The 15,017-nt window shown below is 45.2% G+C and overlaps 1 protein-coding gene across 4 annotated transcripts in view; it reads left to right on the forward strand.

The window, feature by feature from the left end:
* Positions 1-1,522: 1,522 nt before the first annotated feature.
* The window catches only part of GNG12 (G protein subunit gamma 12), a 537,018-nt gene continuing 523,523 nt past the window's right edge, over positions 1,523-15,017 (forward strand). Inside the window, exon 1 of one of the 4 annotated variants that reach the window (XM_085602312.1) lies at positions 1,523-1,660. The gene's annotated coding sequence lies outside the window, so the exon portion shown is untranslated. Of the gene's footprint in view, positions 1,879-15,017 lie in introns of all 4 variants that reach the window. The other 3 variants (XM_085602309.1, XM_085602311.1, XM_085602314.1) reach the window with 3 other exon arrangements.

The raw sequence follows: 15,017 nt of genomic DNA on the forward strand, positions 1-15,017 counted from the left end.
ACCAGTTTAACAAAAACTCCAGGGCTGGAAAATTGAGTCTTGGTGCCATGAGGCCAGCTTGGAACCTTAACCCATTAATGCGTGGCTGGTATTTTTCTCTGTGAAAGGTAGCAACCCAACCCACTTCTCAAAGTCACCATCATTCTTCTCTTTTCAACAGTGGACCACCTGCAACACATGCGCTGCTTTTGATGGGTCCCTTATTCATTAAACCCGACAATAACCTGCAGCCATCATAGGGCTGCATTCTTGCAGATGGGGGAGCGCAATTTTATAGGTACATAATTAACAAATTTATAAGCAAAATGTGATTTACATTACTAAATAATGTGTGCATATTATCATATGATTTGGAGGTGACTGCATTATGACAGCCATTATAGGCAGAACCTGAGTTAACATGGTAAATAGTTAGTTAGCCTCCTTTTTCTAGAGTCGACGTTACATGTAAAAGGCTGAAAAGAGTGCATATTTGTTGGTCTTTCACATCATGGTTTTTTCAACCCAGTCCTAGTAGACGTATTTTTCAGTCTCCGGGCGTGCACCTCCAGCTTGCTATCATAAGCATGTGCTGTCCTATTGGTCACAAATGGCCAGGGAGACGAGTACCGATTATTTGGCTTTGGCATTGTGTGTAGACCATGCTATCAGCTCACAGATGATGAGCGTGACAAATGTCTGGGCTTGCAGTGATGCAATTACTTTTCTAAAATGCGTTATAGTAACTCGAGATGCGTGCTATTTGCCAGGGCTGATACCGGATTTTCTGCTCTCCTTGCGACGCCAGTCAGCTAGCACGAAAAGAGCAGGAGTCCCCACAAAAGGATAATAACGTACGGCTAACCCAATGTAGGGCGGAACTGCCGCTACAAGGACGCCAACATGTAACACGGATTATCGCCATAACTTTTAATTAAACTGGCAGTGCTTGTGTGGTGCGATTATTTTTGACTGGCGGTTTACAACTAGCAACTGTGATTACATATGAGGCCTTTACTCCCAAGCACATAAATTGCGTGACTGTTTTTTTTCAGGAGTGGCCCGTGATAACATGCTGCTGCGGGTATCCATTTGGCGTCCGTGCACAAAAACCAAAAATATGCTTTTCTGACACGCCACCTTGTGGAAGCTAACGGGCCGCTACTACCGCCTCTGTTGTGCCCCTTCTCCGGTTGATCGTGACTGCGAGAAGACGCTCTCCCCGACCGTGATATGATCACTGGCACCTGGCGGCCCACGTTGTGTCGCTGTTTAGTTGTTTTCCTTACAGGTAGAGCCTGCTATCCGGTACCAGAAACAGTTCTCCCGGGTCAGCCAGTCTATTCACGGGGCACCTTGGCCACAGGCCGCTCACAGCGAGCAGACTCGGCACACACTGCCTGATGCAACGGCTCATTTGTGGCTGGGCGACGTTTTCCGGAGCAGCAGGCGGTCCTTTCCGGTTCAGGACCAAGGGCGTTTTCCTCAGAGGTGGGCGGGTTGTCTCTTGAGGGGCCAATAGCGGAAAGCACTGGGATGTACAGTCACGAAGACCCTCCTAGGACCTCCTCTTAGCCTGTCAATCATTATAAAACCAGCTTTCCGATTTCACGTATTGAAAGTTGGTTAGAGTCGGAAGCAAAGCAGAGGCGATCGGATTTTTATGATCTACTGGCGGGAGGTAAGGTCCATGTTCGGGAAGTTCCCGCGTGGTTCGGGAGGGTTGGCATGCTGGTACTTGTGACCCAAGAGACCCCTGGGGACTGACACACCCACAACAGCTGTAAAACCCACAGACCTACTAGACAAGGATACAAACACTGATGTCTGTGACCTGCCAAGCGCTGTACGCACCAGAAGCTTATACAAAGCTTAAGATACAACCTGCCGACTCCAGAGGTAGGTTTCGTAACAACCCAGACAGCACATAAAATCACTCCCTCGAATCAAAGTCGCCAATGAAAAAGCATACTAACGCAGAACACTCACGGAGTCCCTTTATAGAACCACATGACACACCAGTACAGCTCTCAAAAAAGCTCTACAAACACACCCGCACCCCTCTAACACTATATTAGATCCCTTCACATATTACCGACAATTTATGCCTGGGCATTTTATTAAAAACCACAGTGAAGGACGCCCTTCGGTTGCGCATCTCTGGCAGACACCACCATAGAAACAACAGACTGACTCCCTTCTGCAAACTTCTACCTAATCGCCCACTAACAAAACATTTTTATTTCTTCCGCCCTCCGTCCCTTATAAAACCCACTTACGGAAGTGATTCAGCCATGATTATGTTAGAAAGGAATGTTCCAAACTATTAGAAGACACAAACTACTTTTAGAACTCGTATACACAGATATGTCTTGCACGGCTACTCCACAAAAGCAGTCGGTGCCAGGCACTTACTGATCAATCAGGTATGTTGGCTGAGTACCAATCCGGCTCGAGTGAAATAAAAACCCACTAGTGCTAAGTACCCAAGTGATCTTATTCCTCACATACACAACCAAGTAGCAGTTGTAAACTATGCATTTGCACTATTTATGCGTTTGACTTTATTTTTATTTATCATGTTGCTAAGTGTTCTATGCCGCCACTTAATGAAAGTAGGCGTAAGCACAAACGGGACCCGAACCCGTAGATGTCATCGTATTAGGTTTATGAGTGTACATAATGGTATTTTGGCCACTAAATACTACAAGTGTTTTTGTGTGTGTTTTTCCCCCTTTAAAATCGAACAGGGTACTTACTACAGTATGTATGTATGTATACCTGGTTTGTTTATCCCGTGGAAAGATTTTACACAAGGCTGGCCTACGTTTCCTGTAGTTAAGTCCTAATATGTAGATTGGTAATGGTATAGCCTCTTCCGCAGGTTGCTGTGGGTGTCCTGCGTTGCGGGAGCAAGTTCCTGTGCTCGGAAATGTTCCAACTTCCTTACTCCTCGGAGGCAAACCTAGCCCCAGGAGGTTAACTTTCCCTTGGACTGAGTTAACTTAGGCCCAGTGTGACAGGAAAACAAGGGGCGGTAAATGGAGACGCTTAAATAATCACTGGAGTGTTCTGTTAGTTTTGTTCTTTTACTACGCATGAGATGATAAAACCTTTGTCTTTTTACTGTTATAATTATATCGTCGCTTTTTGTACCTTAGTTGATATCTGTTGCACTACTACAAAGGTTACTGACAGCTAGTACCGTACTTTTCTCTGTAATTAAATGTAATTTTGGTGTTTTGTTATCCGTCACGGTTTTCCCTTCAGGCTTTTTATCATCACATTGGACGACCTTTGTCGGTTACACTGAAATTTGTGTGATTTATTAATTTAGGATACAACAGCTCCTCTATATTTAAACGTGTCTTGTCATTAAAGAGAATTTCTTTTGCAGACACGTGCTTTTTTCCATTAAATCTAGTATGAAAAGATAACGTAAGAATCAGCCGCCAACTCTCTAGTGCAGCTAATCTGTTTATAGGGTCATGATCTCTGAAGGGAATGATCAGGAAGAGCAGTTCGACAAAAGAAAATTAAATCAAACCATCCCTGCTGACCTTTGAGCGAGCCCTGCTTTTTCCAGACGTTACAATTAGCTCATTAGGCTGTGCTTTTCTTAGTACAAATGTTTTGCAAGAATGATCGTAGTCTTAATGTCAAGATAGCGACATTTGCTAAATGTTTTGATTGTAGATGAGCATTTTGACGACGTGTATGCTGAATATTCTATTCCTTTACCAAATATTATATAATTGTATTGTGATGTAGATGTATGTAGATAGCGATGCCAAACTCAATTTTAAAGGCGCTGAACCCTTTGAACAGTGCAATTAGCTCTGTTGTGCTAACAGATGTTTGCCTAACTTTATTCTACCCCAGCATGTTCCCGAAGTCCAGTTCCATTCCCCAAATGATGCTTAAGCCAATAGCTAAAATCTTGATTCAATTGCTACATTTGGCTGGATGTGTCGCAGCGATGCATATTGAGCATCATGAGTACTATTCTAGTTTATTGATCACAAACTTAACTACTCCAGTAGGACAGGGTTCATCACATATCCTCACATTGGAGTGCTTCAATTGCATTGTGTGAATGGTCAAGTCACATTGGGCTGCTTTATGCAGGTAGCTGCTTAACTCTCTTGCAGTAGTAGACCATTGCCTCAGGGAAAGCACACGTTGCTGTTGCCAAAAGTGTTGCTGCATGCGGTGATGGTGCCATGTACGTGCACCTGCGCATTGCAGGTATAGATGGAACTTGCACCGTTCTGTCTGCTGCCCCTGCTTACTTAAGCTGTCACATTCTATCCTACTTACCCTCCATGGTGCTTACCATCTCCCCCTGACTTCTCTCACTACCCACCTGTCTGTATCTTGTTATGGTCTTTCTCCCTCCCTCCTCTAGTGCTTGCTGCTTGTCCTTCTCTTCCCCATTGCTTGCCTTTGTCCCGTTCTTCCATAGTGATAAACTGTCCTTCCAGTGCTAGGAGGAGCTCTACTGCGGTCAGGAGGTACTATAGGATACTATAGGTGAGTGATGCATGGTAATGAGGGGCACAGTGAAGCATGGGCTACAACATGATGTGAGGTGTTCCTATCCAGCTGTGTAGCTCAAGTGCCATTTTACCTTCTTGGCTAACTGAAGTATAGAAGTGAATGTACAGTGTTCAATATCCGGTTTGCGGACCATCACCAATAATTGGCTCATCTTTACTTCAAGTGCAGCATAAACCCTGTGAGCACCATTTTGCTTCTGATGAGGGTTCCTCGCAAAAGTGCCTTGTCCAGCCTCTGTCACATCAATATTATGTATTGCAAGGTGGGTTTTCCCCCTCTTTGGAGCCCTTTTCCACCCCTCCCTGTGTCCTATTGTTTAGCCGAAGCCCCTACCCTATCAGCTTGTACAGTAGGCATGCCTGACATGACTCCTAAAGTTTCCAGTTAAACATTTTGTTTGGGGGGGGGGGGGGGGCAGCAGTGTGAAGGGCTCCAAATCCCTCAGGACTGCTAAAACCCAGATAGGTGCCCTTGGGCCACCCACTGAGTGAGTCTTGAGAAGGGAAACCCCAGTTTTTCTTCCTTCACTTGGTATTATAGGCTTAGACCGCGTTCTCAATTGGCCTGTTCTCTGGCTTATAGCATCTGATTACTAGGTTAGGGGTGTTTATGGGCACCCGATGGAGTAAGCTATTGGCCTTCCCGTGTAAAATGAGTTCTAGAAGCTTAGGCCCAACATGGACCTTTTTGTGTTAATTTTAATTTGTTAAATATGATTGCGGACATGTGTGGCGATCACCGGCATATACCTTGTAGAACAATGGCTGTATCTTATGACAATGTGTTTGTTACAAGTGAAAACTATTTTAGGGTTTCCCAGAAGTGTTAGCAACCCTTTATCATTCAATAAACATGATGTTTGCATGGTGGATAATGGGTTTGGCCCTTAGGACAACCACATTCTGCAGCTTCCTCTTTCTGCTTTTTTCTTTGAATTAGTCTGTAGGGCTCCACATAGCTTCCTACCAGAGAAGCCCTTGGAGGGTTTACCTTGAGCACCTATATGGAGATGGAAGCCCCTGTAACCCCAGTGTCCGCTTTGAGGAGGAAACCTGACCTCACCCTGATTGGCTGATATTTTGAAGTTGGTAGCTGCGCTACACATTGATTGTGCATTATAGGTCTGCCAACTTACCATCTTGGTGAATCTAAATTGTCGCTACACAATAGTTCTGTGATCATTTTTTGGACTTTTACCTTCATGGACTCCATGTTGCTGAACTGTATCCACAGTGTGGGCTACTTCACATAGCCCTAAATCAAAGCCATGGTAAAACACTGCTTGGCAACTAACCGTTACTGCTCTTTCCAGTGCGCAAGTCTCAGCCTGTCCAAGGATCTGAACACTGCTGTTAAGAACACAAATACATCCTGAGCTCCCTGTACCCATCACCTCATGAGTGAGTGGGCCTGCTAGATAGTCAATTTCGTCATGCAATGATATTTGCAAACATCCAAGTCCCTCGTACCACATGCCAGTGACAAGACCGTCTTTCATAGAGAGCCACTTCTGTAAGTGTACTTGAGATGGTGCTAACCAAAGCACACCCCTCTTTGCCCCACTTTTTAGGTCTCGGCTAGCGAAGGCTGCGCTCGCGCAGTCTCGCTTGCAAGATATAATGACTTGGAGAAGAGGGGCTTGAACCCGCCCCTCTTCTCCATTGGCTGGCCTCTTGAATGCTGGCCAGCCATTGGAGAAGAGGTCCGTCACTCCGAACAGGCCCCGTCCTTTTCGGATTCGGGGGCATGTCTTTTGCAACTTTTCTAATTCTCTCCTCCAGCCAATGGCAAGAGGAGAGAAAAGAAAAAAACGCCCCCGAATTCGAAACCGCCGCTGCCTTTCTCCGAGGCATTTCTGCTTCGCCTCGGAGAAAGGCGGTGGTGTCTCCGTATATTCTTGTCACAGACATCAACAACAGAAATGCTGCCCACCGTTGCCATCCCCACAGAAACGCCCCGCGTGAGCGCGGCTCGTGCTTTGTAGACAATGTGAAAGCACCGATCGAACAAACAAGAACTGCACATTTCAGTGAGCGAGGGGAGGGAGGGAAATCACGCAGACCCAACCTCCCGCGGTGTTTCTTTTTCCCTAAAATCAGCTTGCTGCTTGACATTCACAGTGAGCATCCAGTCCTCTCACAGCTGAAAAAAACATTCAATCTGCAAAAAACACTGCTCTGAAGGGGATCTCCGGCTGCCGGAGCTTGGGAAACTCCTTCAGAAAAGGATATTGAAGCATGAAATGTGCTGTCGAACGAGCATTTTTTTTAAATAGCTTTAACTTGTTACAGTGAGATGGTGGATCCAGGGGCGGCTGGCGGCCTGACAGATCCGGAGCAGGGAGACGGATGGCGTGTGTCCCAGCCACAACGCGCCAGGAAGCGGATGGAGAAATTAATTGCAAAGCGCTACACGGTGAAAACGGAGACCGTAACCTTCCTTGAAGAATCCGGCGAGCGGGGGGCGTCGTCTCTGCTATGTACATTGCCTTACTGACCCCCGGGATCGCCACCCATTATGGTTGGAGTGACCGGGCCTTGAAAACCAAAAAAACTAGATATTTTACAAACCTAGAAGTAGGACTGAAATTTGGCATCGACCGCAGAGCATAGGATGAGTTAATAGACGGCGCTTATCACGATGGAACAAAGGCAATCAAGTAATTAAATGCAACTTTTACACTGTATCTTCTGATCAGAAACTGCTTTCTGCTAGGAGCTGTTACCTAATCTGCACTGGACAGTGCTTGAAATGGAAAAATAGAAGTGCAGCTGAGACGGAGTACATGCCTGTTTCTGAGAAGTGCCAGTACTCTCCAATTAAAAGTATTACCTTTTTTTTTTGAAGTGTCGGTACTCCCTCTCAAAATAACCCAGTACCGGCCCATTTAAAGTACGGGAACAGATGAGAACTTGCCTTCCTGTGTATTTTGTCGGCTCTCTTTGAAGACTGTAGACTTGCTGAATATACAGAAATTTGCCCTCCAAAATACAGCATTTGTGATCGGTTTATGGAAAGGTAACTAACCCGGGCAACAGTGCTCTGCGCGAGCCACAAAATGGGACAAACGCAAGCAGAAGTCACCCACGCCCTCCTCGAAGCGCTATCGGGAACGCCCTGATATGGGTTCGCCAGGTATTTAAACTCACAGACCTCAAGTGTGAGACCTCTGACAGGCGCGAACAACCTGCAGTTTCGCTACTTCCTGGCCTCTGGACAAAAGACTGCGTAATTGCATTGGCTTCTGGGATTGAACGGCGGCTAAAATTTGTTTGGGCTGTGTTTCCATGGCAACCAGTGCACTTTCTATTAATTAGACAGTTTATTTTCGGCATATTTCTGATACCTTCTTTTCTTTATTTTAATCACCGGTAATTTCAGGTTGTCAAGAAGAAACTTGCAGAGACCTGGAAGGAAGACGTGTGATGTCTTTTGAAAATACACTACTGTTCAATGCACACTTCTTGTGCTGGACTTGCAGCTAGAGTCTGTCATTAATAATAATGCACTCTTAATTTCCTCATTCTTTTCGGCGTAGCGGTGGTATTCAGTTTTCATAAAAGCAGGAAGCATGCACATGTACAGGGGTCTTTCAGGGAGGCGTGGTCGATTTAATTAAGGGCGTGGCTTAAAACATTTAAGTGAAAAAAAACTGTGCTTAGCATAGTGTGCTTCCCGACTAGTATTTTGTCTTTTTTTAATTGTTTCTAGATGTATAATACAACATGATTACACCTACAACAAGCCATGACTATTGGCTTTGTCAATGGTTGTTAGTTGCATAAGATAAATAAGGAACAACTATGGCTTCGTTGTATATAATGTTGAAAATGCTAAAGGTTCTGAAAGGATGAGGCTGTGGAAGAACTATAACAAGTCTCTTTGAAGTTACATCACAGACAGTGAAGGATGTTCCTGCTGCAGAGTTATGATTTTGTTTCACCCTGATGGTGAGGGAAAACATGGAGAGCCCGATAGCCTCGCCTCAGCATCTACTTTTTAAAACTACTGGTGCCGACGCTTAAAGCCCTGCACTTAGTAGAGTTATTGGCAGTGGAACACATAGGCCAATCTGTATTCTTGAAGCTGAAGAGGTGACCTGCTCAGGGTGTGATCTTTGCGGTGCAGGCTCAATGTAATTGTTAAGAGTGTAGCAGGCTGCATTTACTGAAACGCACCATTTGAGAGCGATTAAGCTATTGACATTGTAAATAATGCCGTTTCTTTAAATGTTTTAAAAACAAAAACCTAAAACAAAATAATGTCATGAGCAATGCCAATAGCTCTAACTTTAACAATGCCGAGACCATTGCATTGTAAATGCTTGTTTCTTATTTTTATCAATCTCATCGCTTCTCCACTGGATCAGATGAATGTGGTGGTCCAAACGCAAAAAGAACAGATTAGGGACAGAATGCGGAACATATCAAACATTCACCCCTAGTCACAGATATGGCTTAAATCCATTGTTTTTATTTTTTTGCTCGCTGTGCCATTCCAGTTTGGACCCAGCCGTATGCAAATCAGTCTTAATCCTGCTCCCCATGGGAATAGCCCAGCCCAAACTGACAAGCCAGGTCCTCTCTGCACCAGAAGCAAGCAGTCCCCGTTTAATACCATGAATTATCCATCAATGAGAATGAGCCATGGCACTTTTAAAGATTTGCAATTAGTCATTCTTTGTTAAACCAATATTGAGCAATACACAACACATTTTTTGGTATTAATAAATTGAACTCTGGAGCTCCTTATCTTTTGTTTTTAATCTTTATATTTTCACCAAAGGTTACATGGACGTTAGTCATGTTCACATTTTACCCACACAAAACCATAGAAAATAATAAAACGTCAACCCAACTATAACATCCCCGTAACAATTGTTCTTTCCTGTGAATTTCTTTGTTTTTTTAAGATAAAGTAATATATAATTACCATACGTTAATACAGCCACCGCCACATGTGGCCAACCCTAGCCTCACTTGCCCTGCATGAACCTAACTTCACACCGTGCACGGCCAAAGGCAGTGCACAATGGGGGTTTGGTGTGTGAGTGGATTTTTTATTTTATTTCCCTTGGGTTTTGGATCCACAGATCCATTGCGGATTTATACTGGGGACCACGCTGAGCGACGTGGCAAATCCGCGGTCCGGCCAAGAAAAAAGTGGGCAGTTTTTAGCCAATGAGTTGTTCCCTCAGAGACACCTCTGTGTTCTATGGGGTCAGGATACCTCTATCATGGCCCCTTATGTTATTTTTCACTTATCTCTTCCCTCCCACCCCCACACCTGTCTCCCCGGACTACCAGAGAAACAAAATTGCAGCTGCACATTTCTGTGGCTAGCCAATTAGTGCTTTGCTTTTGCCCCCGGATCCACGGGTGGATCTGTGTCCCTAGATATCTGTTTTTCTTTCTTTAATAACTCCCAAACTACTGAACAGATGTATGCAAAATTACAACAAGCATTGGCATTGCCAATTGGTCTCGCTTTTGGGACCTTATAAGTATTTAGGTATGCAGCACAATATCCTTGGTGCAACAACATCAACTGTTGCATGGCTAAACACTTATAAGGTCCCAAAGGCAAGACCTATTGGTTATGCCAATGCTTGTTTTGTAATGTGCCTAGATCGTTATGCATGTATGTATATTACCGCCACTGGCATACTCGACATGCCACTGAATACTGATTCAAGTGCTGTACTGTTACTTTCCTTTTTTTCCCAAAAATCAATAAAGTTGATTCTCAAAATAAAAAAAACTTGATGCAGTGAAGGAAAAAAAACCAAAACGATTTCTTCCTGAATACAATGTATTTTTGATCTAAAGAATTTAGGGCCTCATTTATGGAAACTGTTGCATTGCTGTGATAAAACAGCGATGCAACAGTCTTCACTGCGCTCTCCTTGCGACACGATGGATGTGCCGTATTTAATGTACTGCACTCCATGTCGCAAGGAATGACAGATACGTCAGGAATCCTGACGTATCTGTTGGCACAAAAGTCACGCGTCGCTGGAGTTGTCGCAAGCTTGACGCAACCCCAGCAATGCATGGGGTAGGACTGGGCCTATGGCACTGCGTCAACCTTACCACCTGCTGTGAGGAAGGCGTAAGGTTTTGATGCATTTGAGTCGCAGTGAAATCTCATAGATTGCACTGCAACACTTCTAAGACCCTTTTTTACGTGGGAACGCCCACCCTGCATACATTATACCTGACGCAGATGTAATGTGGCGCAGGGCTTTACAAGGTGACGCATCTGCCTAGATGTGTCACCTTATAAATGTGGCGCATCGTTTACGATACTGCTGCGTTCAAACAGTGACGCAACGGCTGCGCAAAAGTGTCGCAAAGCCTTCATAAATGAGACCCTTAATGTCTTGATTCAGTGTACCACTGAGACATAAAACAGTCCCTCGTGCATTGCAATGCAAGCACCTCCGTAGGAGGTGGAACAATACTTCTTTCAGCCAACAGGATGATTTAAAAAAAATTATAATCCTCTTGCAGAAAGGTGTGCTGTCAAGTTAGGCTTAAAGTTGAGAATCGCTGTGCTGAATAGAAGAAACAGCTTTTTACTAGTACCTATTACTATTATTGTTTGCTGGCGAGTTGTTACTAAAGTTAACATTATTGCGTTTTAAATCTTGCCTCATGTCGTACTAGCGGTTTGTAGGCGCTATTAGTAAACCATAAGGCTGTTCTTATTTCCCAATGAAATAGCAACAAGTTTACTGGACACGCTATTACGATTGGACTCTGGTGCAAAATTAATAGTGGTGGATACGGTGTCCCTGACCAATAGACCCTGTAGCTTAATGTACAAAGGGATAAAAACGCTGAGAGAGGCAAGCAGGCACCACAGCAAACATCCAATTGCTTTCTAGGGCCTGAAGACAGCTGTCACACTGAGATACACTCCCAGCCAGTGGTAGACATTGCGTATGCCTCTCCACCAATGGCTTGCGAGGACTAAACCTAAATGTAATCTGCTGTTTCATCTTCAATTGGCCGCGTTTTGTCACCGCAGCTTGTGATTTGACGCCTCCCCGTAGGCGTCTGTGGGTCGACTGGAGGGGGCGTTTAACTAAAGGGTTGCTGCTAAAAGGAGTTACAGGAACAGAGCGGGCCAATTGGGCGCTGCGACAGATGAGTCTCCTTTCTTTAGAATAGAGAGGGCTATAATGCACAGAGACTGCGTTAGCATTCACTCATATATTTGGAAGGGCTAGCTAGACCCCATTGGGCGTGGGACCGGATTTTTGTTTTACTCACAGACCTCAGCAGCAAGTGCTCCACCCACTCTCCAGACGATCTTATTGGGGCTTGAATCTGTGAACTATGTAGTACGCTATACACAGGTCTTTGTAACAAGCTGTTTCGGTTTGGCTGTAACCTCAGAGTTCTCAAGTTACCCAGGTGTATGGCGAGTAGCTGATCTTATCCAAGGTTTTATTGTTTTTTCTGGGACTTGTAGTCCTGGTGTTATGAGATAAAGGGCTGCAAATTCCAGAATGCATAAAAACAAATTGGACTGAATGAACTGCTCGGACATGAAATTGGGAAACTTGAGCGTTCCGTCTGTGACTTGTAGGAGGTTAGATGAGCAATTCCTCCTCAGGTGCGTTCTTAATAATACTTCTCTGAAAACACTCAAACAGACGACAGTGCTGTCATTTATTCATATTTGTGATGCTGGAGGCTGTCCAGGGTGCTTTTATGAAACTTAAAACAGTCCCGGTTTTTCTTTGAGCCCCACCTACACACAACTACTATACGACTGCTTGTAAGAGTCTGTAAGACTTAACAAAGCCTCCACTGGTTTCGAGTTTGGTGGACCGGTACAGCGCCCTGTCAAACTTGCGGTTCTCCTCTGTAATTCTAACTTTAGGATGAGGGCCAAGTGTACACAGCTGGAGCTTCAGCTGCATCTCTGACCTGGTGGCCTATCTGCCAAAGTGTTAACAGGTTACAGTGATTGGCCCCGTGCCCTGTTAGCTCCGGAGAGAGTGTAATTTATTTCCCTTTATATGACCATGATATCTACCACCTTGGTGGGCCGTCCGCCAGTCTAAATATCCGTATAAGAAAGGGTCAGGGGGTTTGCCAAACTCCCAAACATCAAGCAGTTTCGGAGTTTGCCATACATTTAGAAAAGCTGAAACTCAGACGTATATCACATGGAGTTTGAGAAAACGAAAAATATGAAATAGAGAACAGACTGAATAAAGGAGTGCGAGAGACAGACAACACACTTCTTGGTATCTAATAGTCTGGGCCATTGGCGTGATGCGGCAGAGGGGGCGCCCAGTTATGTGGCATGGTTGACTAAATAAATTAGACAGCAAGAAAATCCAAATATGAAGCATAATGCGGCACATTCTCTGAATTTTCTCAATCTTTTAAAATTTGACACAAGGTAATGGTTCAGAATGGGTGTTTGAGAGAGAAAATTTGCGGAGTCTGAGGAGGAGAAGGGAGTGTATTATATAAGCAGATTGCACGGAAAGCATGAGCAAAGGTCAAGGAGGGAAGTGGCGCACACAAAGAGATTATAGTTGACTCCTGTGAGTGCCTAGAAGTTCTGGGAATCCAGCGATGGGGGACTGAGTGAGACTCCATTTAAGAGACTTAAGCCAGGGATGACTGGGTGAGCAAAACTCAATGAACTATTTTGCATATCTAACATTTGTGGAACAGTGGTGTATTCTCTTGCGCCCAAGTCTGCGCACTATCGTCAGGACCACTACCAAGGTCCAACAAGCATTGGCCGCGTGTGCGGCCGCGAGACGCGATCTGTGGTGGGAGAAGGGGAGAAGCGAGAGTTGCGTGCGCTAACAGAAGAAAAAGAAGACGCGAGTGGTGGAGGGTGCCGGAAGGCTAGAAAGACACGGTGATGGGAATCCACGACCGGAGAAGACAAAAAAGTGAAAGTTAAAAAACACAAGCCCGGGAGTTGTGTGTGTGTGTGCGTGTGCGCGCTAAAAGAAAAAATAGGACGCGGGTGGTGCGCGCGCGCCCCATGGCAAAAGTGAAAGCAGGCTGGCGAGTGGTGTGCGATGTGCGCGCACCATGACGAGAGAGGAAAGCCAGGTGGCGCCGCTGCTCGTCATTGTGCGCGTAACCTTACGCTCTATGCCACCCCAAAAGCTGTGGCCGGACTTTTGAAAGCCCACTCACTAAATGTCTCGCCAGAGCAGCGCATGCGCTGGCTCAGGCGAGACGTAAAAAGGGCTCTTTCTAGACCAAGATCTGCCTTTCTGCTAAATTTAGTATAATTCCTTTCAGCGGTTCGCGATGTGCTCCACTTTTAAAACTGCTAAATCTCCATAGACATTGCATGGGGGAAAAAGTGTTTTAAGACCCCCTCCCCCCCCTTTTTATTTCTCAGCCACTGCTTGATGAATGACCATGAAACTTTCTAAACTGCAGCTGAAGTAACTGGTACTCTAGCTTTGAAAATCTCGTCAAGATTCGTCAGATTTTACGTCTATAGGAAAAGTTGGTCCTTAATAGAATTACCTACAGACCTATGCTTCTAGATAGAAATATATATGTGTGGTCAAGGCCTCACGGAGGCCGAAATGCGTAATGGCGGCGGTGCAGGGTGTCTTCTAAAAATAAAATAACATTGCACTGAATTGGGTCTGCATTCGTCTATCCAGGAGAGCGTGGAACGTTCGGTGAAGTCCAGAATATACATATATATATACAAAGTTACTCCTCCAGTAGAAAGAGCAGAGGCCACACGGGGGACAAATCGGAAACACCTTTATTGAGGTTTTGCGGCATAATGCATTTCGGCCAGAATCTGCCTTCTTCAGATGCCTTTAGTGTTCAGGAGGCATTGAGGCACCTTGATTTGAAAGTCCAGCTGCTTCCCCATTGGTAGGGACCCGCTCCGCCCCCTTCCCTAGTACGTGCTCACCATTCCGCAATTCGTAGGAACTGCAGGTCCCAGGATGCACCTGTGATCCAAGTAGGTGCTGCAGGGGGGATATACAATCCAAGTGGAATGGCGGGGTGCAGGACGAACAACGGTGTGACAAAATTGCCAATTTCCTGCTTGGGTGATTCTCTCAGTGTCTCCTCAGGTCCCCAAACACCGCTTCAGCCCCACATTCCAAGCAGCAAGTTGTGGCAGAGGCAGGACCTATGCTTCTAGATAGAAATATATATGTGTGGTCAAGGCCTCACGGAGGCCGAAATGCGTAATGGCGGCGGTGCAGGGTGTCTTCTAAAAATAAAATACCTTGCACTGAATTGGGTCTGCATTCGTCTATCCAGGAGAGCGTGGAACGTTGGGTGAAGTCCAGAATATATATATATTATCTCACCTTTCCACCTCCTCGAATGAGCCGGGACACAATTGCAGTAGTGCACACCAGGGTCCAAGGCAGCCTTGTCTTAAATCCAAATCACCGCGCACAAAGTTGCATGCGCACATTCCTTCCGCAAAATAAAGCACAAATCCAA

Source organism: Triturus cristatus, chromosome 4_2 (genome assembly GCF_964204655.1).
Source record: "Triturus cristatus chromosome 4_2, aTriCri1.1, whole genome shotgun sequence".
NCBI classification, from domain to species: Eukaryota; Metazoa; Chordata; class Amphibia; order Caudata; family Salamandridae; genus Triturus; species Triturus cristatus.